We start from the raw sequence: 27,339 nt of genomic DNA on the forward strand, positions 1-27,339 counted from the left end.
ACCCAAAGACTTTGACCAATCTGGAACAGAAGTGAAACATTTAGTTTGTCAAACATGTTGTGTCAACGAAAGTGAAGCGTGTTTGTAAGCGTGACTTCTGTTGCATCAAAAGTTACCTTAATGCTGATTGGTCAAAAGGTTCTGGCTGATTAATTGCAACAGTTTCGTTTAAAGCAGTGCGTTAATCGTTGGTTCAGAAACTAAACTGTTACCATTACTTTGGAAAATTCGGCAGTGACGAGAAGATACAGTTTCTAAGCGTGCTTGTGTCTGTGTGAGGGTGCGAACGTCATCGCTGAGGAGTTTTCAAAAGAGCTGCGATTCTACGGAAAAAGTTAGTTTCTTGACGATGGCTTTAGCAGAGTTGCAGTGATTATGGTTGTGTTTGCTTTGTTTTGTTGTTGTATAATCCGTTGTTAATTACGAAAAAGATGCCTTCCCCTGTATAATTTCTTCCTAACTTTCGTGTAAATAATGAGCGGCATTAAAGGATTTCTAGCTAATCGTAATCCGTTGATTTCAAAATTACTACTCAGAGACGCTAATTGCTTCCGTCGAGAACGTGAGTGCCACAACTGCTGGCACTAAGAATTATCACATTTAATTATTTGTGCAGTTATTATTTGAATTATATATATATATGTATATATATATATTAACTTTATCACTTACACAATTATCTGTGCATTAATACAATTACTAACAGGACCTCATTGAAACTGGATGGTATCGATCGGGGTTTTTATTTATTCAATAAAAGTTACAATTTTTCCAGGACTAACAGTCCTCATTGTCAAGTATCCGTCGAATAACCGGACACGTAGTCCAGCTGCATTTATATGAGTGTGGTGGAGGAGATAAAAGCCGTTTTACCAGACCATTGAGCTGATTAACAGCTCCATCTCTGGCAACCCTGGGTTGACTTATTTTTTCGTGGCTAAGAACCAGGGTTCTTTCCCCCTGTGATTATCCTCCATCTCCCTGTGTGTTTTGCCCCGTTTGACCTTTCTTTGCAGAGTTCCTTCCAGGTGTGCATTTTCATGTGGTCTCTCGAAATTCTTTGTTTCTTTTGTAAACGGAGTTAAGATTTTTTCTTGATAGGCTGTCCTCAAATATGTTTCCATTGAAACGGATTTATAGACAGCCATATATATATATATTTATATATATATATATATATATATATATATATATATATATATATATATATATATATATATAATATATATATATATACATATATAATATATATGTGTGTGTATATATATATACAGTATATGTATATATATGTATGTATATGCATATAATATATATATATATATATATATATATATATATGTATAATATACATATGTATATATGTATATCTGTTTGTGTGTATGCATATATAAATAATGTATACTGTAATAAATATATATTATACTGAACTTTGTCGACATATAGATAATTTCATAAAATTTCTTTAACATTGTTCTAGAAATAATACCAATGGATTAATTCACATTAAATTTCTTGTTTTTTTTTGGGAACTTTATTAAGTAAGAACCAAGATATTCATGGTCTGCAACGTTCTAATCAAGCATGATTTGCTCAGCTAGTCCTTCTGGGTCGGGAGAGGTCAAATGATATTAGGTAGACTAGGTTCCTTGCTTGAAATCCTAATCGCAGTCTCAACATTGAGAATGTGGTGTGTTTCATGAACGTTCTCCTGCAATTAGCAGGGGAGGATCCAGAGAAGTGTTTGCTTTATCTATGGTAATACCCCGAGTGGATAACTGTCTGTCCTCCCAGGTAGGGCTAGTAAAAGTGGATCGGGAGGGTTAGTTACATGACATTCACTCCTCCTGCAAACCTGTTTGTCCGACCTGGGTGGGGCAGAAGGTAGGGGACTGGGAAGGTTCTCAGACATGACACTGGTTTCCTCCTCCTGCAAAACTGTTTGTCCACCCTGGATTTGGGTCAGGTAGGTATATCTTTGAGTGGGGGAGACATGATGGGATGGTTCCAGCACATAAGCATCACCATCAAGCTCCTGCCTATATCCATTTGGCAAGTCTAGACTCTGAAAATGATTCATTTGCCTCTGGCTCAACACATCCCACTGTGTAACCTACACTGACTGATAATGTGATCTTCGTCTGTATAAGGTTTCTGTTTGCATTCTCATTATTCATAGACAGTGGACCTAAAGCACTTTAAGTTCCAAACATTCCATTTGCTTTCACACCTACATTTTGACGTTGTTGTCATTCGTGAGATGGCTGGAACGTAACACTCATAATTCCTTTCCTGGTCCATTATTGTTATTATCCCCGCCTGAGATTATTATTATGAGGTTGTTGAGGAGGGTGCTATGTTTCCTATATCCTCCCATTCCCCTCATGCCTCCCCTACTGTCACCAGGGGAAGACAAACAAGATCCATTAGGATTATTATTATTATTATTATTATTATTATTAATAGCATTATTATTAATAAAAATTCATATTTGAGCATTAGACTGCCAATAAAATGTGGAGCCCTGAGAGAAGAATGATTATAAAAAGATTAATATACAAATAAAAATGAAGAGACACAAACAACGTTTTATATAGACGTAAATAGACATGAGCTGAGGAATAATTACAATGAAAAAAAAATATATATATATATATATGTATATATATATATATATATATATATATATATATATATATATATATATGTGTGTGTGTGTGTGTGTGTGTATATGTATATATAGATTTATACAGTTGTACATATATGTATACATATTTATATATACACGTGTATATATATATATGGATACATATATATATGTGTATGTATATATTATATATATATATATATATATATATATATATATATATATATATATATATATATATATATATATATATATATATATATATATATATATATATATATATATATATATAATATATTAACGGACTTGTGTACGAGGACGCAAACCTCTTTTCTAAACATTCATAGCTTCGTTTTAAGTACTGTGCTATATTACATAAGATTAATTTGTTTGTTATTGGTTTGTTCGTTTGTATTTGTAGGTAAAAAGAACTAGTTAGGCTTAACGTACAGACTAAGAATACAACTCAAAGCAAATTTTGAGAATTCCTCTAGATTTTAAAAGACATCACGGCTGCTCATTCGGAAATCTTACGAAGAAATTCATGAAAAATGCGCTCAGTTCAAAGTTGGCAGGACTTTTAGTTCGGGATGTATAAACACGAACCCAGCAGGCGAACAGGAAGTAAAAACAGTCTAGTTCCTCTGGCTAGCAACTTTCTGGCAACTCTTGCAGAGCTTAAAATTTTTTTCAGCCTTTCAGGTCTCGAGGGAAAAAAAAAAAACTACTCGCCTGCAAGTTCTGGTGAAGACATTCGTTCGAAGAGTTTATCAGCTGAACACGAGAGAACAGTCAGTGTCTTCTAACATATAATTTCCCTTGTTATTCAGCTTTGTCCCTGAATTCTAATGCATCATTTAGCAACCACAATCAAAATAAAAAGACAGTCTGTGGGTCACGGCAGTATGAGTCATGAGTAACAGTTGGCATTCGTGTTCGTCCATTTAATGCAATGCTTAAGCCTCGTATGTCGTAGAGAAGCGTCTAGCAAACTATAAGCTCTTCTAAGCTCTAAGCTCTAAATTTTAAGCTCGTAAATGAAGTTTTCATCGCGTCTCAAGGCTACTTGCAAGGATCCTCTGTACACGATGAATGCATTTCCTAGACTTGGAGTGTAATGGCGAGAATTTGTAAGCAAAGAATTAAACTGGAGAAAGAAAAAGAAAGTCCTTTTGAAGGTACGTGTGTTTGTGTGTGTGTGTGTGTGTTCATGTGCAAGCTGTGTAGAAAGAAAGTCTTGACTTCTTTGAAGGGAAACCACATACAACAGAGGAAAACAAGACACGAGGAAGAATCGGATATACAAAATAGCAACCAAACGAAAGGGCTATATAACCATTTTTATACGTACAAAGTTCATCATGTTTTTGAGGTTGATCTGCCGATAAGGAATGCATGCCTCGGATTAACCCAGACCCTGGATGTGTCAAGTATTTCCGCTGAAAGACACTGATACGATTTACTGATTTATATTAGTTTCTCCATTTAGACGAATTAGTATTTTTGTTTTTAAATCTCCGTCAGACATCTAACATTATTTTCGTTTGTGATCTGTATGTATGTAGATTCTAATTGGGTTCTTTAGGCTATGGGTTTACAACTTTTTATTTTCCTGTTAAGAGACTAATCAGTCCAATGTTATATTTCACTCAGGCGTACAAAAATAACAAACCTCTTTTCGTCTGTTCATTATTTGCTCTTTCTTCCACACATTCCATTAGCTGTTGGTCCACATGAAATCAACCTCAGTCCATACAAGGGAGTTTGTAATCCATGTTGCTGCTCAGCTGATGACTGCTTTTAGATTTAAACAGTGTTGTATAAAAAAATATGACAATTACTCTGAATATTTCCGAAATAGATTTGATGATATCAAAGCTGAATGTCAAAAAGGGCGTTCTTCAGTTATTCTTCCTTCAACAGAATGTCTTAAAACCGGAGCAAGAAATGACGCAGATAACTAATGACTGCCTTTCCTTTACCCTTATTCTTTTTCCAAGAATTCATGACTGACAACACAAACACAAATATGTGTATGTATAAATATATATATATATATATATATATATATATATATATATATATATATATATATATATATATATATATATATATATATGTATGTATGTATATATATGTGTGTGTATAACTGAATCATATATATAATATATAAATAAAGTCCATGAAAGGAATGGAAACACTGGAGTGCTGCAGGCCTTCGGACGCTATGTAAATGACATAGCGTCGAAAAGGCCTTGCAGCACTCCAGTGTATATATATTTTATCTTTATATATATATATATATATATATATATATATATATATATATATATATATATATATATATATATATATGCATACATACATATATGTTTGGGTGTGTGTGATAATGAATTAGAGTAACAAAGAGACTGGGTTGGAATTGTTTTATCCAGCTCATATTCTAGAAATTTGTTGCAGTAAAGCTTCGAAGACGTTTTATGATAAAAGTGATACAAAAAAAGAATGCCTTAGAGAACGCCCTTTAGTTTGTCTTGCTTCATCTGCTTTGAAACCTTCAAATCTGTTTCTGAAATTATTCAGAGTAAATGTGTATAATTTTTTCACTCAACACCGTAAAAACAACGATTTTGCTACTGAAACTTCCCCTTTACACTGTACTGCTCTTCAATCTCTCCACTTCACCCACCTTGCTTCTGCGCCTCTCTAACCTCTTGATTGCCTGAGAATTGGTGTGCAAGAGGCAGCTACTATTAAATTTCCAGACACGTACTACGTCCGTCACCCTGTGGTCTTAGAATGTCATACGATGTAGGCGACAGTCTTGGAATGTCAACTTGACAGGCGTTACCAAGAGGTAAGCCAGTGTTCTGGAGACACTGAATCGCTCAACCCTTCCACCCGAAGACTGAAGAAGACGGATCATTGCCACCAGGTAACTGTCTCTTCTAGTTTACTCGGGAGTGACTTCATTGGACAAGTGTTATATATTTCACTTTGTGCAGGTCAACGCTGATCTGAACCATTAGACCGAGAAAACGGTAAATTACCAGCACTGAACTTAATGTGCGTTCAAAAGCTCTCAAGTGTGATTCCCGTCCACGCGTGATCCAGTTTGTCAGTGTGACAGTGGCAACCACTCCCACTCAAGCTTGCGAGAAAGTTTTACAGAATTAACAATCCAAGTGCAATTTAGCTAGGAATTATGAGAAGCAAACAAGCAACAAAGCATGTCAGTGAATAATCTTTTGCCTGTTCATGCCATATTTATCACGTAACTAAGTTGTATTGAGTTTTTGAGGTACCAAGCCACTAAGGTGTTGAGAAGCTCCATGGCTGATTACAGACCAATTTTATTTTTAAATTCATTATTTTTTTTTTATGCTATGTATCCTTGAGACGATACGGAATGAAGCTTTCCAAATGCTTCAGCAAACTGTTTGAGATGAGCCTTATAATAATATAAAAAAATAAAAAAATGCATCTCACACAGAAAGATCCAATGCCTATGAGTACATTTTCTTGCACCTTTTGGCATTTTAGGGTCAAACTGCGTTTCTAGTCGCCGATGCTCATAACTAGATTGGAGTTGTACATCTTTTCTTAGCTGGTGTAACGTAGGTTTAAACATACAGAGTTCCGTTTTACCATCAATGTTGGCTGGTGGCCTAAAATTTTGGCAGAAAAATGCTACAAAGTGCAATGAAAGATACCCCTCGAACGAGACGCTTATTATCCTTGTCTTCCACTTGAGGGCAAAAAGCAGGGCATGTTGCCGAATAACAAAAGGCGCTAGACTGAGGAGAAAAAGAGTAGGCAGCACCCACTTACTATTTGCTAACTATTATAAACCAATAGCATTTCTACAAAACTATTAGACGTTCCTTGAAAATATGAAATGACCTTGGTACTCTTTTAGCCTTCAAAACTTTCAAAAACAGTTTTTGTAAAAGGATGTGTTTGAGATAATTATATAATGAAATGATATCACGTAACTGCAATTACAAGAGACGAACATATTTTCTGAAGAGAACGAACATATTTTCTGGGACAAACAGACAGATTATGTATCTTAGTTACATAGTATTAATGAGTTATGCTCTCATGAAATAAGTTTAGTAATTAATACTATAGTGATTTCACGATGCCTTATTGCCCTGCTTCGGAGATCTTCCGTTCCCCGTCATGACGAGAGGCTGCAGTGCTACCTGAGCACACGAGCGGATCCAGCGGGGTGGCGGCACCTGGGCACGTGTCCCCTCCTCCGCCACATAATTACCAAATAATAAAAATAGTAAATAACAAAATGAGAAATATAAAAATATGAAAAAATAATATAAATAATATATGTCTTTATATATAAATGTGTATATAGATATATATATATAATGCATGTATGTATGTATAATATGAAAATTGGTGCGCCCCCACCCCCATGAAATTGTTCTGGATCAGCTAGTGCTGAAGCATTAGACGCTTTGCCTTGATTGATCTGAAATTTCTCGTTTGTTTTTTGTGGGGACGTATGTTTGTTTATTTGCTGATTTGTTCATACTCATTCATATCTCTTCTTTATCAGTATTTTCCTGTACTGTTCTTCAATTTTTTCCCCGAATTAGGGCATTTTGTTTACTTTAACAGGTAATAGCATTTTTTTTTTTGTTCATGAGCTCATTTAAAATAATAGTGAAATATTTCATATCTATTACCAGTGAAATCCACTGAAGTTCCTGATATCCAAACCTGTCTGCTCTAAATCCCAATTAGTAGGCACTAGGCCTAAACTATACTTATGAAGAGTGAGTTAATCGACAAAGAAAACCATGATTCAGACAAGACCATCCCCAGTTGGGTTACGTTCATGTCTCCATATGCGATTACATACACGAAGATGAAGAAATAGCAGGAAATCTTTATTTAGAATATCAAATTCTAACGTCACCGGCAGATGTGATGTCGTGATTTGTAGGAAAGTGGTAGATATCAGGATACGTGATGTCACTCAGACGTAGAAGGAGTGTGAGATATAGCAAGGGTATTGTGCCATACGGAGCTTTTTATGGGCAAGGAGAATCGTTTTAGAGTCTGTGTTATGCAAATAATTCAGCCCGTTATGACTGTACTGTTTATATTAAGACCATGACTGTTTTAAAACAAAATTCTGTTTAGTTTTTGCAGAGGTTAAACACGCAATTTCAGTGCCTTACTCAAGGAATCTCTCTCTCTCTCTCTCTCTCTCTCTCTCTCTCTCTCTCTCTCTCTCTCTCTCTCTCTCTTTGTGTGTGTGTTTGCAAAATAAAAGATGATGCGTATTCACGTTACAGTTGCTCCAGCATCGTACATAAGTCTGTCTTTACGCTATTTTGCAACATACATGTTGGAAACGTTACGTTTTCCCAGTTTACAGCCTCTAGTTTCGAGTTTCCTTGAAAATTGGCCTAGACCACTGATCTGTATAGTATCCTGCTTGTAACATGATTGGGTGAAATGATTCATGTGCAGAGCTGCCAGCAGGGACTGAATTACAGTGAATGAGGCAGTTGTTTAGAAACATCTCCTCACAAAAACATTTAAGGTGGTGACAGGCCTAACGTGAATTCCAGAGCTGCCAAGAGAATGATGACATCTGTCATCTCCTCAACAAACATTTATATGGTGACATGACTTCAGTGTATTAATATATTCTTTTCATCTCTCTCTCTCTCTCTCTCTCTCTCTCTCTCTCTCTCATTTTAAACAAAGTACCCTCACCCCGTTTCAGCGAAGCTATTCGATGGAAGTAGATCAAATAATTTAAACCCAATACAATGTGGGCGTCAGCTAAAGAAGAAAATTGTCATAATGTATATTTTGTCAAAAGCAAGATTTTGTTCGTAACTCAAAGGCCTGTAAGATAACTTTATAGTTTCTTATTTCTATGACAAAGGATTTACACACACACACACACACACACACAAGATATACTTTATAGTTTCTTAAGAATTTATATGTGTGTGTGTGTGTGTGTATAACATATATATATATATATATATATGTGAGCAAATACAGTATACTATGTGTATATATACATATATATATATATATATATATATATATATATATATATATATATATATATATATATATATATATATATATAAATGTTAGCACTTTTAGTAATGTCTCTAATTCACTCAAAGTTTCATGCTTTTCTGATGTTAAGAAACAAGTTTGTATGTCTTGCATATATTTACACATAAATACTGTTTGTTGATGACCTATATATATATATGACCACTAAGACAAGGCTGCTCTTTGGTCTTGCAAAGTGGATGTTTCCACTTAAAAGGGGCTAGATGATTTAGGAAAAGTCTAAGAAGACAGATAACTACGCAGTCTAAAAGAACACACACACACACATATATACATATGAATGAATTTTTACACATCACATATATACTGTATGTATATGTATATATATAAATATATATATATAATATATTTTCATATATATTATATATATATTTATTGATATTCGTCGTCTGGTATAACGACCCACGAGACGACAGAAACTATTATCAACTAAAAATTATATATATATATATATATATATTATTCCCGATAGATGAATATATTAAATATATATATATTATATATATATATATATATATATATATATATATATATATATATATATATATATATATATATAGTGAATTGGTGTGTGAGTGTGTTTTGTATGTGTGTATGTGTGCTTATGTATTTATGTATACGTAATGTTTTTGGTGAAAATTTCATCATGGACCTTTTATAAATCGTATAAATATCTCTCTCTCTCTCTCTCTCTCTCTCTCTCTCTCTCTCTCTCTCTCTCATCAAAACGTAGTACAAATGAAAGTTGCAACAGCCTCCATCGTTCCTGAGACAAATAAATAAACAATGAGGGGTCACCCACCCAGTCCCCCAGCCCCTCCTTCCAGGGCTCGTTCCGTCGTAGGCCACAATTTCAACTTTTCTTCAGGAGGAAGTGAATGCCATTGCAACTTTTGCGATGAATTGGTGTTCAGAGAAAGACCTTTATAGAACTTCTGTTACCCTGAGGCAGTCGGCTCACTTATTTTCCCTTCTTGCTTGTTTTTTTTTTTTTTTTTTTGAAAAAGGGAGAAAACTTGCTTGTGACTTTAACAATCGTTTTTCTGGGGGTAATAAATACTTAACTTTTATTTATATAATTGTAATAACCACCATGCCTTCAAACTTTTCGATTTATTCACACTTTTTGGATATGCTTGTCACACTAAAGCCTAGGATCCAAATGAAGAACCCAATGGGGAAAGTCTGACGCGCGTGGCAGGGTTCGAACCCGCAACCAGAATGTCAAAGAGGTATATAAGCAACCGTACCCAAAAAAGGTGAAGAAATCGAGGATTGAAAGTACCTTGCGGTTACTGCAATTACATAAGTATTTGGTAAAAATGTTACCAGTAGATTGTATATAATTCTATAAATATTTGCGAAAGATACGTTCTATTTCCTTTTATTTCTCGAAAAACTTAAAAAAAAAATCCGTTTATTTTCTTTCATCAAATTGTGTAATTCAACATCTCTCAGACACTGGGCGTGGACGTATTTGTTGTCCTTGTCATTATCTGACGACTTTGTTTGGGCATAAACCTATTATCCAGGCCAGCCATAACAAGTAAACAATGCACCGAAGTTTCTTCAGCGCAATCGAGTTTTCTGTACAGCATATAATCAAGGCCACTGAAAATAGATCTACCTTTCGGTGGTCTCGGTATGAGCCGCGGTCCATGAAACTTTGAGCCACTGCCTGGTGGTGTTCTGTCCCATAGAGTTGCCAGACGCACGAGCATGGCTAACTTTAACCTTAAATAAAACAAAAACCGCTGAGGCTAGAGGGCTGCAATTTGGTATGTTTGATGATTGCAGGGTGGATGAGCAACATATCATTTTGCAGCCCTCTAGCCTCAGTAGTTTTTAAGATCTGAGAGCGGAGAGAAAAAGCGCGGACGGACAGACAAAGCCATCTCAGTAGTTTTGCAGAAAACTAGAAAAGGCAAAATGTGAAATCAAAACAGATACAGATATATCTTTTAATACAATCATTGCAAACACGGTGTGTATTATCTCACATGCCTGACAACTTCCAGCTGCTGCGTCCAACCCACAGAGCATCTGCAAATTGATGACTCGGGCAGCAGATCGCCTGCGATCTGGGAGAAACAGTCAAGTCGGAAGTTACCTTGTGAGCAGTCATTAAGGCATGGGCGATATGGCAAGGCCCATTGGACGCAGCTGATCTGGCGACGGACATTTGGGCGCCAGCCATTTGGCCTCGAGACACGATAAATGTAACAAGTAGACGCATGCGGCTCTGGTGAGTCATGAGAAATTCTAGTGACCAAATGACAAGTTAATCATTTGGGTGTAAGTTTATTTACTGCAGTGCTTTATTTGCGCGAAGTAGTGAACGTTTCATGACAGTGGACTCCCTGACTTCCCGCCACCCGCCTCCCCTCTTCCACAAACTCCCCCACTGAAAGCAGCGTGATTCATAAGAAGTTCAAGCGACCACTTTTCAAATATAGTCAAAATAAATTGACATCATTTGAAAGGGATTGTGTTCAAAAAAATTATAAGGCATACAAGTAAAAACTCGATAATAAACAAAATTGATGAAGTTCAAAATTAAAAACTTTTCATGGTTGAAAAACAATTACAATCAATAGAGATTTTCTATGGAAGCATAAGCTATACAGAAACAAAATATAACTTTACTTTAAACATTATAACATAAGGGAAGCAACTAACTATTCATTCAAATAGAAACGTTCAAAAATTAAAACTGTGATGTGACTTTATTTGAAAATCGATTAAATCTGGTCATTGCTAAAACAACGTATAATTTAGTTTTTTTAAGTTTTTCATCTGGTGAATATGAGCAGAGCTCTGAAGGCACCCGACAGCATTTGTTTTTAATTGAAGAAGAGCCGCGCGTTTTCTTCCATCTGCATCCCTTGACCTTTTTAATTTCATCCCCGTAGGGAGTACTGCCGTCAGTGCACCCCATGGGGTGCACTATAGGCAATACTTAAGGTTCATTGCAGCGTGCCTTCACTCGATGCCCCGGAACAATTCCCCGGCCAAAAGAGGTAGAGGAATTTATTTCTGGTGGTAGAAATTCATCATTTTACTGTCCCTTCTTTCCTATTCTCTTTCTTCCATCTTGCTTTCCCACCCTCTCCTAACAATTGATTCAAACAAGGTATACAACTGCTTTGAGGTTTTCGGCTCCTGTTACACCTTTCAATCATTTTACTGTCAATTTCCTTCCATCTTGTTTCCCCTTTCAACGCTGAATGACCTCATAGGTCCCAGTTGCACCTTTCAAACCTTTGGCCTCAATTCCGTTTCAATTCAATTCAGCGATGAAGTGACCTGCGGTGGTTCATACCCTTTTGCAACCCAGCTAGTTCAATGAAAAATTAGCCAGAGTTCAGCCGTGTTCTTTCTGAGAAAGGTTCGGGAAAACTTGAATCTGACTCAACTTTCTTCTGTTTTGTTCCAAATATTCATATCATATAATCATCATTATGGTATAAATAAGGACAATGACGATGGATGATTATAATGAACGTAGATTATGATGATGATGATGATGACGACAATGATGAGTACCATGACGTCAGTGAAAATAACGACAAAGCAAGATGCCATTTTAGGCAGTGATGGCCATCCTTGGCCCTGGTGACCACTTATCAATATTATCGTTACTATCATTGTCGCTGCTGTTGTTTTCAGCCACTGACTGCTTTAGGCGAATAAGAAAATCATTTTTCATATAAATGAAACAACGAAAGTTTGTCCTCAACATCATCTTTACAGGCGATGAACGTTCGCCATTTTGGAAGAAATATTTTTTTAAGGAGGAACAGGATAGCCAGAAGGCGTGGTAAAATTGCAGACATTATTATTTCTTAGAATATAACAGAGGCACAGCCGAGCTTTCGGGAATACATGACTTTTCCCATCATCAGGGTCACTTATCTACAGAATGACATAAAAAAATAAAGAGAAACAGTAAGAAAACTATACTGATTGACTAAATCTAAAAGTATTAAAATCGTTATAATCGACAAAACTTTAAAATACATAATAACATGAAGTAAAAAAGGAACATAAAAACCTAAGTTAACTGCAAATCAAAACTTACAAAAGAGCAATGACCAAATGATAAGAAATTACATACTAAACAGAAATCGTCAAATAAAATCACTGAGCAGATAGATACTGAGAAAGATAATGTTGTACAAAATACTAGGGAACCTACTGTTCATGTCGTAGTTAAATGACAACTTGGCGAGTTAGAAGACCGAATGGAAGAGGGTGGAATGGTGTGGAAAAAAAAAAAGCAAAGTATGCAATGAACAATGGAACAGGTGGTTTGGCTATTGAGTGTTGGTGATTGTTGTTCAGTATGGAGGGACTCTAAAAGGGAAGCGAATGGCTGTTTTTTGTTTGTCCGAGTATTTGAAAATCACTGTATTGTATGTGATGGTGGCAAGATATAGCATGAAGTCTAATGGCACTAATTTCTGTTTTGGTTAAAGCTAAGCCTGTTTATATGTATATACGAATATATATATATATATATATATATATATATATATATATATATATATATATATATATATATATATATATATATATATATATATACACTCACACACACACACACACAAATAAAATCTCTTCTGCACAGTCTTAGTGTTTTGCTGTAGAAAATGGGTATTAGCATCGAAGGGAAATATTTTTCGGTACCGCATTTTATTTGGCGTAAAAGATGATAGTCATTGACGGCCGTCTGATCACCACGGCACCTGATAGAGTCGAAATGCAGCAACCAAGGAGGAGGTCGCAATCGATTGACAACTGCACAACAAGTATATGAATTCTAGGAAATAAAATTGAATGGTTTAAAATGTCAGGGATCTTGGCTGCGAGTCTAGCAAAAAAACTAACAAGAATAAACACGTCTTGGAAAATTTTTCCTCCTCCACCACTTATGGAGTTGTAACCTCCATCCCTGAACTAGTTCTCATTTTCGAGTCATTTCTCCATTATCTCCATTGAAACAATAAATAATAAGAAACATTGTGAGATTTTGTCTCCATTCCTTCATTGTAATTTGAAGAAAAGTCTTATTTTTCCTACTGTTCCCTAAAATTATGCCAAGATTTCCACAGATGATCTGTGCTTGCCAGTTTCTGAGACACCCCTAATCCTAGGCCACTGAATCCCACATTTTTCTCTGCGTCCTTCTCCAGAAGTTCCCTCTCTTTCGAATCAACGAAGGCCGACGAGACTGATCCAGGCTGGAAGGGAAAAGGAAAAGTCAGCGCCAGAATGGAGAAGGAATTCTCTCACTCAGCCTTCCTGGATCCCGTTACTTGTCTCAGAGGCGATCCGTCTCTGCTTCACACCTATTCCTCTTCCTCCTTCCTTTTTAGTTTTCTCTGAAAGAAAATTAGTGAGATGGCTTTGTCTGTCCGTCCGAACTTTTTCTGTCCGCCCTCAGATCTTAAAAACTACTGAGGCTAGAGGGCTGCAAATTGGCATGCTTATCATCCACCCTCCAGCCATAAAACATACCAAATTGCAGCCCTCTAACCTCAGTAGTTTTGATTTTATTTAAGGTTAAAGTTAGCCATGATCGTGCGTCTGGCAACGCTATGGGACAGAAAACCACCGGGCCGTGGTTGAAAGTTTCATGGGCCGCGGCTGAGAGTTTCATGGGCCGTGGCTGAGAGTTTCACACAGTACTATACGCTGTACAGAAAACTCTGCGGCGAAGAAACTTGGATGCATTTTTTACTTGTTATTTCTCTCATCTCGATAACACGAGGTGCACTGCTCCTCTATCGAAATTATCATCAAATGCGGTTGGTCCCGGGCCTCGTTATGACCCATTGCTGATTGCACCAGACGTTAAAGTCTGTCGCAGATTTCACTAGGGCTTTGTTATTATTCCTTTAGAAAAAAATGTAAAGTTTTCCTCTTTGGAGCCTCTGTCTTCCACTAAGTTCGAGAAGAACGTTTTGCTCAGTTCCGTCGACTGCTGACATTTCTTCGAGTGGTGGGTGACTTTTGCCTCGAGGGCCCAACTTTCTGGAACAGCGTTATAACCACACACACACACACATAAATATATATACGGTAAATATATATATGTATATATACATATATGTGTGTGTTTTTATACGTGTGTGTGTGTGTGTATGTATACATTATATATATAAATATATATATATATATATATATTATATATGTGTGTTTGTGTGTGTATACTGCATGTACAGTACATATAGATGTCTTATATATTTACACACGTGTGTAAGTCTATATCTCCAAAGAAATTTTGAGTAAAAATGTTGGAGTTCACTTCATATCCAAGTGTATCTTTTATCCTAAACTGCACGATTCTGATTTGATGTAGCAATGTTATTTACACCGCAACATAAAAAAACTCAAGGTACTGGAACAATGAGAGAGAGAGAGAGAGAGAGAGAGAGAGAGAGAGAGAGAAAGCATTCACGAAAGCAGGAATGAGGGAAGTGGATTGCAGGGCGATTCACCCAAGCCAGCCAGCACAAATTTTGAGCCGATCTTTAAAACTGAAACTTCCCGATGAAAGCAAAGCAGAAGAAAAGAGAAGCAAAACAGTCACAGAATCTAGTCCTGACATTGCCAGGCCTTTTCCTTTATTTAACTTTTCCTTTTTATTTTCCTGGTGCGATTCGTCTAAGTTATTTTGTGTCCTTAAATTTTTCCTCATTTCTTCCTTACACCAACATATCCGTTCTTCTTTGTTCCTCAAACGTCTGATGTCGGGTTTTGCCAGTTCGTTTGCTTTTGAACGGAAATTAACTGTTTTCGTCACGAAAGAATACCGAGGTTACACTTCCTGGAAACAATATTCTTTCTGCTTGTTTCGACCGTAGTCTCTTCAGCAAGTATGGAATCCAATATTCTTTGCCTGTCACGGTGTTCTGTTCGGGGCTTAGTGTTAAATGAATCATGACAGTTAAATAAAATAAAAGCAGAGTAAAAAAAAACATTTGTTGCAAGTGAATCGTTTCACAACACTAATATTAAATTAAACAAAAAAAATAACTTGGGAAATGTGTGTTAACTGATAAGGCGTTATGGCAGTTAGCACTTGTGTAACTATATTTATTTTATTTCCTTCGGTTTCCTTCGGTTACGCGCGCGTGAGCACGCACACACACTCACACTATATATATATATATATATATATATATATATATATATATATATATATATATATATATATATATATATATAAATATAAATCACTAGTGTAACAATAGGTGTATGAATTATCGGCTTGAAAATTGGGCAATACCGCAAGCACGAAGGTAACGAATGTAGCAATTGCAAGGCAAACCTACTTTACTGCAATCGCAAATAATAACACCACTCAGTGGTTTCAGCCGTAATTGTGAAATCGCTCTTATTGCAAAAACGGGATGCGTTTATCCACCGGGGATAAGCAGGGATTATTGTAATCGTAATCTTGGATTATCCTGGAATCGAGCATTGAAGGACAAAACGAATTCTGAACAACGCTCGTGAATTGTGAGCGCTTACTCCTTACTTCCCATTCTTCTTTGCAATGGGCATGAAAATGACCTCCTGTGCGGGTATGTGGTGTGCTGTCCATGCATCAGTGGGGTAGAATTTTTTAGTGCCTACAATGGCTTTTGTTTTATGCAGAACGCGTAATGCTTACGTGATTCTATATTACAAATCGTCATTGAACTTTTTAATTGAATGAAATCATAATTTTAGTTTTCGGCTGTTCAAGTAAAAGATAACACAGCTTATAAACAAGAGAGAACATGAAACGGTTTTTATTTGACTCAGCTTCTCTTTGTTACCTCGTCTCATTCGTCACATATGGCTCCGTTCTATCCGTATGTGTGCACATCATGAACGGAAATTAATAATGTATTATGAGCATTTTCTTCAGGTATGTGAGAATACAATATCATGCTGAAATAATATATGGAATATATTTATTTTTACTGTCATTAATGAGCAGCCCTCAGTGAAACAGAATGCCCATCTTAAGACAAACCTTGGGAGAACAACGTCCGGGAACAAAACAAATAAGACGACTTTAACGCGATACACAAATCTTGAAAAGACAGACAAATAGGAGATGCTTCTGAGGAATCATACCAAGTGACGGTTTTTTCAAACTGAAATTGAACGATGCTGCCGTAGGAAATGTGGTGAAACTACCGGTGACTGAAGGAAAATAATTGGTATGAACGAAAACATCACTTCCTGTAATTATAGACATTACATCGTCCTGTAATTATAGACATCACATCGTTCTTTATTTCTTTATTCATTTTGCTGATATCAAAGGAATAAGAAGAAACACAATTAACTCTAGGAGACTCAAAATGGAGAATGTTACGTGAGTTCAAAGAGCTTTGGCTCGTTCTGAGGGCAAACTGTTCGTGACCCAAGTCACCAATTATGAGAGCTCTGGTGCTACGTTCGTGCTGCAAAAGTGGCCACGAAGAGTAACCTTCATGATACAACAAGCGTGTCACGAATGCCGAAAGAAAATGAGCTATAAAATGTAAATTACGTAAAAGGAATAAAGTCAATAGGAAAGACACCATACGTGTACTTTTGCACTCTATTTTTTATTATTAATAAATAAAAAAGTGCAAAAGTAGGCCTACACGTATGGTGCCTTTCCTATTGACTTATTCCCTTTACTTAATTTACTTTTTATACTTTTTATAGTTTTTCTTTCAGCATTCGTGACACGTTTATCGTACCATAAAGGCGTGAAAATAAGAATGATAATTTAAAAAAAATTATGTGCGTATGCATGCAATTTTGGGGGGTTAACCTGGAGATCTACTTGGATGACGGACATGACGTGATTTGAGCATGTGCTTTTTTCAAAGACGTATATGTATATGTGTATGTACTTAGTTCCTCGTTGGGAGAGTCGGTAGAGTTGCCGGCTAGCACTCTGCTAGGCCCGAGTTCGCGTCTCCGGTCGGCCAATGAAGAATCAGAGGAATTTATTTCTGGTGATAGAAATTCTTTTCTCGGTATAATGTAGTTCGGATTCCACAATAAGCTGTAGGCCCCGTTGCTAGGTAAACAATTGGTTCTTGGCCACGTAAACTAAATCTAATCCTTCGGGCCAGCCCTAGGAGAGCTGTAATCAGCTCAGTGGTCTGGTTAAACTAAGGTATACTTAACTTTGTATACGCCTGGCTAATGATGCGACAGTGGCACCTCACGCGATGAGGATAAAGAGAAATTCAGCAAAAGACTGTGAGAAGGCACTTGAGGAAAACAAAAGCAACGAAAGTATTCAGAGGTGACTCAAAAAATAATTTTTTTTAAATTTTAAAACACGCTTTTATTAAAATGCACTAAAAAGTAAAAATTTAATTTTTGAGACACCAGGATTTTCTTATAATTAATCATGTCAACAAAAATAAAAGCGTGGGCGCCGAACATGGAAGATGCCACAAGAAATAAAAAATATATTTCTTTTCTTGTAGCCTTTCCTTCCTTGTCTGGCGCCCACACCTTTTTATTTTTGTAGACATGATTAATTGTAAGGAAATCCTGGTGTGTTTCCAAAAATTATTTTTTACTCTTGTGAATTTTAATAAAAGCGTGTTTTAAAAAAGTGTATATTTATTTATTTTATACTTTTTAGTTTTGATAGACATTGTAACCAATTTATGATTGAAGCTAACGAAACTGAACGCTATACCCTGTCGTGCCAAAGAAGGTTCGAAAAATCCGTTGAGTTATTAACTTATTCTACCGAGTCAGAGAAGGTATGAAAAATCCGAAAAGTTTCATACAAATCCTGAGATACTGCAGAGGTCACTGTAGGGTCATTAGAGGTCACTGCTGACCTACTGATCATGTAAGGCTGTACTGTCACCGGGATTGAGTAGCCATGCAAAATTTCAAGTCCACCGGACGAAGGGAACGTGTCGAAAATTGAGCTACAAGTTTTGACCTAAACAGGCAGACAGACGCAGAAGTCGAGTTAAATAAAAGGGTGTAATAAAAACAAAGTAATGAAAGGGCATGTGGAAATAACTCTACAAATCCTGCCTTGAAAATCCATAAAATAATACTGAAAAGTTGCAGAGATGGAAGGAACGTGAATATAAGAAGGAAATGTATCCAGCTTCATTCAAAAAGTCGCCAGGTTGAAACGTCACTTTGGAAAGTAGCGCCAATTAGTCGGCAGCGAGGACAGAGACCTCTAAAGACATTGAGAATCGGTCATGCTTGAAAATGAACGGCGTTTTAAATGAAAATTTGCGGTGGAGGTACATGATGAAATAAGCAAATGAGGCTGCTTGTGAAAGGTTCAAAGAAGAGAACGGATAACTAGGAGAAGACAGAACACAGGTTGTGGCTAAAAACTACTGGGAGAAGCAGACAGAGGAAAAGTGGAAAGTAATAGATAAGAAAGAGAAACAAGTGTCTCGGCAAAGACGAAAAAGTGAGCAATTCAAGCAAAAATGTTCAAAAAAGGGGAAAGCAAAGGATTTGAGTGAAAGCAAAACTGAAGAATATGTGCGCATTCGTGCAGACAGGTGAACGCCTCGATGTTCGTTCACAGTGTACACGTCATGTTTAAATGTACAACCATAAACTTATCACAATACCCAATTGAGTCTCAAATAAAATCATTCAAAAGAGGACATTTATTGAAACTGGTCGATCAGTGTACAAAAAAGATTTGGTGAAAGAAATTGCAATTACTTTACTTTTTAATCCATCACGTTGCTCATAAACTCGCATTTTACAGTTGATGATCAAACCCTACGTAAAACGTCGACATTTTTCCATTGTAGATGGAGAAGAAAAAGGAAAATATGAATAAGAGAACAGAAGAAAATATCTGATAATGAGACGAAGAAGTGGAAACATAACTCAATAAATTCAGTGTATACGTACGTGGCCGTATCTGGGCAACGCACGGACAGGTTTCTTGGCCTGTAATGTGAGGCGGTAATGAACGAACGTTTCCTTTGCACTGAATACAAACGTTGTGAGCAAAAATCATTGGCAAACGTTTTTCAAGATCTGACCATTTTCTGTTTACGTTTTCGAATCAGAGTTAAACCTGTAACATTTCTGTCCGATGATGTCTAGACTTGATGTCTTTTGTGTTATTACAAGTATATCCAAAATACCTTTAAAAGGTCATTTTCAAATTCAGCGCGACGCTAGCTATACAGGCGGCGTGACAGAGCGTTATCTTATGCAAACCAAATCCATTAACGCCCATCGATTTCCAAAAATCTGGCCATAACAGATTTTCTCATTTTACTTCGGAACTGCTCGCCATTTGATTTCCAAATGCGGCGCAGATGGCAGCTTCACATCGTACTGTCTGAATGCTGCTGTAGTGGTTATCGACGAATAATTCTTATTGTGAATTTAATTAAAGGTTCCGACGCACAAAGCCCGTCTGTCTTGGACGGCGACCCGATGTTACCTGTCTTGGCAGGACAAAACGCTATAGCAACTGGTTGCTGAGGAGATGCGGTTACGCACTCACGAACTCACACAGAGAAAATTGGAATTACATAGAAAACGAAGGTCTTCATTCGAGTTTCTGAGATACAGAAAACTTTCGAATCAAAGAAGATGGGTCTTTAGGTTGCCGAGGTTGAGAGTGGTCAATATGAGTGAATACACTCTGCTGTAGCGCTTTTTTTTTTTTTCCTCTCTCTCTCTCTCTCTCTCTCTCTTGCATAGCACTCGTACCCCTCCAAGTCCGCTGTGAGCTTCATTATTCGTGAAATTTGTCAGTACGGGACGTCAGGGCTGGAATATCAATACGTGAGCGTTCCGAGTAAAAGACAAGAATTGCGCGGTTGTTGTTCGTAGCAAGTAATACGTATGGCTTCAATTTCTTAATCATGCTTCCGTTTAAAACGTTCTTAGTTTGATCATGAATACGCAATGTATAATTATCCCTTCGAGTTATGTATATTTGTAAAATTGTTGCACTTTCTTTTGATTCCCTCTCGTTCTTTGAAACTACGCTGCGTGTGTTTTATATGACTTGTACTATTATTGTATTTCCTATTTTAATTAACATGAGAAGGGGGCTAATCTTCATTGTACCTGTGAGTGCCCCAAAACTTTTTTTGCATGACATTCTTGAAGGTACTGTGATGGGTGAAACGCCACTAAAAATTTAGATTCCTGCTAAGATATGGATAACTGAATGCCTGAAAATATGAAATCTTCACTATACAATATTTAAAGTTAAAAATGAAACTTTGCAAGTTGCAATAAACGCTATGAAAAGTTTGTCTTCTCCCCGATCCAAAATATGTAGCGAAGATTACGAAAGCACGACCTATTGCCAAAGGAAATGCTGGAGGAGTTCCTGCAAGAACTTTGTCAATGGATTATTTGCAAGAGTAATCATTGTTTCATGGCTTAAATAAATAAACAAAATATGCAAACAAAAGTAAATATACTTAACCTCTCGTCAGCAGAATTAAAAGCCTGATTAAAAGAATATACAAAAAGAGCCATCAGACTACTGTATGTTTTTCCAATGTATTTGAATATAAACGAAACAAATATTAACCTTGATATGCAAACAAAAGAGAAGCACATCTCAGTCTTCTCAGGAGAAGAGAAGGAGCTGCAAACTTGCTGTTTGCCTCCAAGCGACAGCAAAAGCGCAGTGGAGTCCAGAAAAGGTCGCAGTGCTACTTGAAGGTTCCTGGCTCCTTTGCCTAAACTTTTCTTGCTTACTTCTCAACGACTCTCTGTTACGTTTATTTGTTTGCTGAATTATGCACGGACTTGACGGCTGTTTTCTTAGTGATAATTATATCGCGTGCAAGTACTATACAATCTCTATTTATAAGAAAAAAATTAAGTACATCTTAGTTTAATCAGACCACTGAGCTGATTAACAGCTCTCCTAGAGGAGGCTGGCCCGAAGGATTAGATTTAATTTATGTGGCTAAGAACCAACTGGATACCTAGCAACGGGACCAACAGCTTATTGTGGAATCCAAACCACATTATGGCGAGGAATGAATTTCTATCACTAGAAATAAATTCCTCTAATTCTTCATTGGCCAGTCGGAGAGTCGAACGCTGGGCTAACAGCGTGCTAGCCGAGAGCTCTACCCACCCCTCCAATGAAGAACACTCTATTTATAAGAACACCACGGAGTAATCATATCAGCAGAGCAGAGGCTGAGTATCATGGTAAACCCGTCAAGTCCCACCTTCCCTGTTTATTCCGTGGAAATGAATTCTTCCCACCACTACTAAGCTCTGGAATATTACTCCTGCTTCCGTTTTCTCGACACTCCCATCCTTTGTGAGGAGAAGGGTCAGTCCTTCCCTTCGAAGTTAAAAAAAACTAGCCTGATGAAGGCACTGAGTTCCCCGCCCACCCCATCAACCTGAAGCCTAAGCATGTTGAAGTTTTTCATTCGTTCACGATTGCTTGAGCATGTATATGTGAGTATGTATGTCGTAGCATCCACCACATGGGAATTCCAGTCAAATTGTTCATTAAATCAATATTTGATTAGGCAGTGTGCAATCACTTATCACTGTAATCATCAGACCATTTACTGATGATTTTCATTTTTTGTTCTGACAGGTTATCAAAACTTGTTTTCGTGCTTTGACTATGATAAGGATGTATTATAAAGAATACTAAGCCAATATCAAAGAAGAGTGCGTGGTATTAAATGCAAGTTAAGAAAATTAAGTTCATTAAATAAACTGAAACATTGTTGTCTCTTCGGTAAGTAGCGAACGCTGATAAATTTCTTTTTGCGGTGACAAGTAACTTGATGTAATGACTTGGTAGAAGGCAGATTCCCGCATCGCTGCGTCCGTTCCACACCTCGAATTTGGCATCTTTCAGTTCGTTGTATTAGGACAACTCTCTCTCTCTCTCTCTCTCTCTCTCAAGACACCCTTTCACTGATAGAATTCAACAGCCAAAGGCCGTGTATTCACGATCAAGTTTACCTGTCATTTCTTCTGTCGGTTCATCGAAACTGCCGTTAAAACTTACGTGTAGACAACAGTTTGTGGGGGAAGACAGTCCACTCACTAGATTGGATGAACTGGTGGTATTACCTAAATAATTTCCAACTGACTGACAGGTAATTGCACATGTGGACAGGTTAGCATCAATTTCATGACAGTTTGCAGCTGTATTTCATTCGGGAAGTATCTCAGACTCTCTGATCAGAAGATAAATGAATTATGTATAGACGTTATTCATTTCACTGTTAAACCCTTTAACGTTATTTGTAGGCCGTTATTAGTCCAAACCATACAATGAAAATTTAAAACAATATTTCCATGTGATATAGACAATTTGGTATAGGCCTTGGCCAATGATGTCTTCTTATGATATGTGTTACTGTAGTGAAAGTAAACTTCACTGTCCAATTCTTGCCCAACCCTTCAGTTCTAATTTAAGCTCATCCATTAATGTTGTATGAGAATAGACATCTTTTTTTATTAAGAAATATTTAGTCTATACTTTGTTACACCTTTCTACTTCTTTCCTATTATCAGGTGAATTGCTGCAGCAGTTAGCCTTCCACCGCCCTCATCATATTATGAAAAAAATGTGGCAAAACACTTTCCTATCCGGCTAACTGCAACTCATGATATTAACATAATACATTACAACTCATTATCTTTACATTGACATCAAATTCCTTAACGTAGAATTAAGTATGAAGTTACGCGGATCGTTAGAAAAAATTACTGCTAAGCATCTCCATACATCTATAAACTTGGTCAATTCGTACCTTTGGTAATAACGTAATCATGAATTAAACAAAATCTTTCCTTTCTTGGAGGAATGTTAGGCAGTCAGTTATTTATTGCTTTAAATAAATACATGTTGATAAAAGACAGAAATGAACATATATCATTATAATATATAACCATAAAGAATAATTTTACTTTCCTAAATGATGAGAATACTATTCCTTACAGTGTATGATTACATCACCAAAAGGTACTAAATTGATGTGTTGTGCAAGCTGTGAGCTCTTTAGTGTTCCTCGAAGTGCTGTAGTTGCCATGTCTTAATTTAATCCCTATTTGCACATAAATTCTGCAAGCGCCTTTAGGTAAAGATTTCCAAGTGTAATGATCTACATTCCTGTAAAGTTTTAACCTAGGATTTTCAGTCATTATCTTCCAGGTAATCAATACCAAACAACGTGAAGAGAAACTCATCTTCCGTATGCAGTGAAGTGTTTTGCCAATTCGCACAATAATTAATTCCAACTGTCAACTGCTGGAGTACCCAAGGTGATATTCCGATTTTTCCAGACCTCACTTAAACTGGCTTTATAACGAAATACGTCATTATAACGAAATACGTCACCATAACGTCACATAGCAGTTGCTATAGCGAATTCCGAAGGTAAAAACAAAGAAGAAACAAACAAATTAATGAGGAAATTCGCATTTGTTGGGCTACCATATGTCAGGATTTGCAGTGGGAGGAGTTTAATGACGTCACCAACAGAAAAGTCGCAGCTTTCCACCCAAGCTACTGGTGATTCCCATAACATTACTGAAGAAAAGGTGGACTAAAAACGAAAATTTGAATTGTTTTATCTGTGTTTGTATGTATGTTATGGGGTAGGGGTTTGATTTTGAGTTATAAACCTTTCTGGGGTGACATAGAAGCCGTGTGCAAAGTTTTGTCTGGGTCAGTTAAGCTGTTCGGATTACTATAGTGGACAAACAAATATACAAACATTCACTTTTATATATATAGATTTATATATATATACTTATATATATATATATGTGTATGTGTGTATGGCCATAGCCTCTTTTCCTGAATGAAAGGAAGAACTGACTTCCGCTCTTATCGCAGACATTGGCCGTGTAATTGATGATTCATTTCTGCCGGGAGGAACAGTAACCTCATTAGCGTCTGAAGTCAGTGCTCCATTTACCAATCTTTGCTGCAGGCCGAAGTATACAATCTTCCATAATATTTTTATATTTTACGTTTCTTTTGAGACAAATTGATTGAGTTTATACGTTCTTTGCTTGATACCCATATTCTTTCAAAAGCTTTCTTTTATAAAACCTGAGTCTATAATATTTCATTCCAATAAGTGATATTTAAATAAACTGTTTTTTTAGTCCATGTCTAATTGATGGCATGATTGTCTCTGCTTTCATGAATGAAAATTGTTCTGTTTTCCTGTGCCTGTCTTAGGCATTGTTTGTGCTTTTCTATTCTCTTTTCAAATGATTCGCCTGTTAGACAGTTATTGAAACTGTTACATCACTTACACGGGATTTGACGCACAGACCCTTTAGTGTTATCGGGAGAGGTCTTTACAAGCGCTTGTTTCATTATATTATTGACCCGCAATGCCACATTAACTCGGAGGTTCTTAGCGGGGTGGGGAATATCTTAGAAATTATTACTGTGTGGTAGAACAAGGAACCTTTTTGTTATATGACTGACGTCATATAACCCCTTAGCGAACACAACGCATTCTCATCACGTTTCAGCAAGTAATCAAACAATAGAGCGACCCCAACCACAGTGCCAGCCGAAGCCATGGCACGTAATGTGGTTTCATAGCGAAAAGGTTCTACCTGACCGTTATCACTAATCTAATTACGGTAACCAAGCGATGTTTGGAGTTCCGATATGCATGATCGACAGTATAGAATCCTCTCTCTCTCTCTCTCTCTCTCTCTCTCTCTCTTTAATTTAGACCTTTCCTCTATCACTGTTGTTTCATCATCTTCATTGCCAGGCCTGAGTGAATCTTTGTCATTAGTTTCGATATCTCTAAAGCAAAGCTTTATTCCTCTCAATATGCTTATTTCTGTTTTACCTGCTCACTTTATAAGCGATCTTACATAACGGAGTAGCATCTGTTCCCCTTCCCCATCACTGGTGATGTTCTTCAGGCGGTTTGTTGTTTCCACAACTCTTTCCTTCCTATTCATTCATCATCTCTGATCAAAATCTCCTCTTGATTGTCTTTGACGATGATTCATCCCACCGTATTTCCTCTACATTCACCAGCCAGGCCCCATCTGCTTTTAGCACTTCTTGAACAGCTCTTCTTCGTCAATCAACAGTGATCTCGTGGGTTGTTTTGAATGCAGATCCCGTAAAAATTCAGACTCTAAAACAGTTGCTATACATTTCTCTCTTTCTTCTCCCATCCAGTTGTTTCGTTGTTTATTAGTGGGAGCTGGATTGAACCTATCAGTTCCACCAAAAACTAGGGTAATTCAGGTTACCTCAGTTTTGTCTAAAGGATACCATTTAGTTAAAATTGCAAAAACTACCCCCAAAACTTTAATTAATCTTATTCATCCATGTTTGAATATTATTCTCAGTTTAGAGGCGCCTAATCTTCCGTTTCACTCCTGAATAAGACTGTCACCTCATCTCTCGACCCCCTTCCTATTCGTTTCTAGGTGGCTTCTGTCTCTTTTTCTACAGGTGCTAATTTGGCCAATGCTCCGATGAGCTCAAGAGGAGAGTTCCCACTCCTCTCATTACTAGGTTCAGGACTCTTTCTTCTCTATGATGCCAAGTCTGGGTATTTTTCTCTTCAGTTTTCATGTCTCTTTCAACTCTTTACGCCTTAAGAGGAAGGTCTGTCTCTAACTTGGGCATGAACCTTACCCTTTTTGTTTTCCTGTCTTTTTCTTGTTTTATTTGGGCATGGAATAGCTAAGAGCACTTGGGGTCCTGTCCCAAAACCATATATATATATATATATATATATATATATATATATATATATATATATATATATATATATATGTATGTGTGTGTGTGTGTATATATTTGTGTATGTATATTTTCATAAATTACGGTAAAACGCATTATTACGAATGATATCTTAAATAGAGATAAACAGAATTATTTATTGAAGGGCAAGTTATTATAGTTTTGTATATTGAAAAATTATACATCTGTTATGTTATTTCTGCCAAAAATCCAGATTAGAGTCTTTTTTAGACCTTTTCTATCTTTGTTGCGCATTTCTGAACAAACTACAGTAATTTTCTGTAGTAATATATGATTCTTCAGGTTCATAATTACAAAAAATCAGCATCTTAGCATGGAAACTAGCTTTTCATCCATTGAATAGATCGGTGGGCAAAGTCTTGACAGACGTGAAATCCTGCTCGCCTTTTAACATTCCAGTGAATAGTTCCAGTTCTGACATTCTGCTGTCAAGAGAGTCTTTCTGTGACATTTCTACCTGAGCTCTAACACAAACAGACACACACATTATATTATATATAACGTACATATATATATATATATATATATATATATATATATATATATATATATATATATATATATATATACACATATACATACATACACACATACATACTACATACGAGCTGTCGGTGGTGACATGTCACCTCCGTTTAAAGTTTACCTCAAGATAATAAGGCACCACTGTAAAAGCAAAATCCTGATAAGGCGAGGGCTAGTTCTGACTGTTCTGCTGTCAAGAGAAATGGATCATACTTTCCTCCACACTAAGCTCCAAAGATAGCCC

At 36.6% G+C, this 27,339-nt stretch overlaps 1 protein-coding gene across 3 annotated transcripts in view; it reads left to right on the forward strand.

Annotated features, from left to right (window-relative positions):
* The window catches only part of LOC136833815 (putative inhibitor of apoptosis), a 93,931-nt gene that overhangs the window by 37,192 nt on the left and 29,400 nt on the right, over positions 1-27,339 (forward strand). Inside the window, exon 1 of one of the 3 annotated variants that reach the window (XM_067096104.1) lies at positions 5,462-5,579. The exons of the other annotated variants lie outside the window; for them this stretch is intronic. The gene's annotated coding sequence lies outside the window, so the exon portion shown is untranslated. Of the gene's footprint in view, positions 1-5,461; positions 5,580-27,339 lie in introns of those variants that run through there. 3 annotated transcript variants of the gene reach the window in all.

This window comes from Macrobrachium rosenbergii, chromosome 52 (assembly GCF_040412425.1).
Source record: "Macrobrachium rosenbergii isolate ZJJX-2024 chromosome 52, ASM4041242v1, whole genome shotgun sequence".
Lineage (NCBI taxonomy): Eukaryota > Metazoa > Arthropoda > Malacostraca > Decapoda > Palaemonidae > Macrobrachium > Macrobrachium rosenbergii.